The sequence below is a fragment of the Crocuta crocuta genome, unplaced genomic scaffold, assembly GCF_008692635.1.
Source record: "Crocuta crocuta isolate KB4526 unplaced genomic scaffold, BGI_CrCroc_1.0 scaffold619, whole genome shotgun sequence".
NCBI lineage: Eukaryota > Metazoa > Chordata > Mammalia > Carnivora > Hyaenidae > Crocuta > Crocuta crocuta.
In genome coordinates this window covers 663,262-665,093 of record NW_027533395.1, presented here as the reverse complement: position 1 = coordinate 665,093, position 1,832 = coordinate 663,262, and the positions used below count along the sequence as shown (strand labels likewise).

Below are 1,832 nucleotides of genomic sequence, written 5' to 3'. Positions count from 1 at the left end.
CGGGGGGTGGGGGTCTGGGGGAGGACCTCAGCCTACACTTGCCTGGCCGGGTGGGTAGCAGGAAGGATGAAGCGCAGTCAGCGGGGCGAGGGCACCGCGCCAGTTCCGTGGCTCAGTCACGTGAACGGCCCGGAGCCTAGAGCCCGGCGCCTTGCCTGGGATCCCGCCGCCAAAGCCTAGAGCGCCCCCTGCGGAGGCCGAGGACACCGCAGGCAGGTGGCGGAACCCGGCGAGGAGGCCGGAGGAGGGAGCTCCAGCCCCGCCCCGGAGCAGGGTGCGCCCCCATCCCACCTGCACGAGGGCACCCCGCCCGGGGGAGGGGGGTGGGAGTCCGAGGCGGGTCGGATTCCCAGCCAGCTCTCTCCTCACAGGAGGCGGCCCATTATCCGGCGTCGTTAAAGAGCAATTAGATGGAAATTAAGCCGAGAACAAGTATTGATTATCTCATTAAGGCCGGGGGAGCCCGCTCGGTCGGTGAGAGTTTACCGCCGCTCACCCCATTATCTGCAAGGTGAAAGCCTGTGGTCATCAAACCCCAGTGAAGTATTGATCTTACCCCTATCCCCAAACCCAGTCCCCGCCCTCCCCCTAGAGTGTATAAGGGTCTGGAGAGGTGACACTGGGGGGTGGGATGAGGGGGAAGAGGATCTCAGGCCCCTACTCTGTGTCTTAGCACTTCCTCTGTAGTTCCTTTACATTTTCTGCTTCCAAATCATTATTTTCCCCCGTGTTACTTTGGGGGGGGGGAGACCAGAGATAATTCACATCCCTCCAGGGTGGCAGAGGGGGCTCCCCTCGATTTATATCCAGGGGAGATAAACTAAAGTTGAAACTGACCGAAAGTATTTGCCCCCTGTTGACACAGAGTATAGGGTGTCTCTGGGCCTCAAACCCCAAACCCCGCAGGGAGGGGTGGTTCGTTCTGGACCACCACTGTCTCTAAAAGAAGATATACCTAGGATCACTCCCCAAAGCCCCCCAAGGCTTAGAAACCTCAGAGTTAAGAAAGGACTTCCCCAGGGTCGCCGATGATGAGATCTTTGGAGACAAATCACAGTGTGTTAGAGAGAAAAGTTGTTTTCATCCTAGTTTTGCTCCTAGCCAGCTGCATAACCGGAGGCAAGTGACTTTGCCTCTTCAGGCCACAGAGTCTGCAAAGAATGGGGTTGGAAGAGCTCTCGAGCTCCCACGCCCTCAGACACAACAATCTGTCAAAGTGCTGAGCTCCTGCCGCCAGGCCTGGGGGTGCAGCTGTGTGCCCAGCATCTGCCTGACCTCCTACCTCCGGGAGCTATGGCCTCGAGGGGAAGAAGACACAGAATGGATAATCATGGAAATAATTAATAAGTTACAATTATGATAGGAACTAGAAGGAAGAGTGCAGGTGCTATGAGGCTGTTGAAGAAGGAAGTGGAGGGACCTTGCACAGGATGCAGATGTTCCAGTAAAGGCGCAGGGAACGCCTGTTGCCCACTACCTCGTTCAACACACGACGACTGAAGGTGCTCCAGGGCCCGTGGGGAGCAAAACGATGGTCCCTTCTCCCTGGAGCCCGCGGTCCAGTGGGGGAGACCGACAGCAAGGATCTAATCACGCGAATGAAAGTAGAAGCACACCTATTGTACATATAGTGAAAAATATGACGGGGTCATGAGCAAGAGGAGGAATTCATTTGGGGAAGAGAGGGTCAAGGAAGCCCCTCTGAGAACGCCCATCATTTAAGATCAGAAGTCCTTCAGGGGAGTCTTTGGAAAAACTGGAGGAGTCTCCTGGAGAGGGCGCGCCTTCCTCCCCAACTCGCCTTGCTTTGGAGTGCGCCCAGGATGGAGACC

At 56.7% G+C, this 1,832-nt stretch overlaps 1 long non-coding RNA gene across 1 annotated transcript in view; it reads right to left on the bottom strand.

Annotated features, from left to right (window-relative positions):
- The window catches only part of LOC144218534 (uncharacterized), a 3,991-nt gene extending 3,862 nt beyond the window's left edge, over positions 1-129 (bottom strand). The window contains exon 1 of the long non-coding RNA XR_013331182.1: positions 43-129. This is a non-coding gene — a long non-coding RNA (uncharacterized LOC144218534). The remainder of the gene's footprint in view (positions 1-42) is intronic.
- Positions 130-1,832: the final 1,703 nt, after the last annotated feature.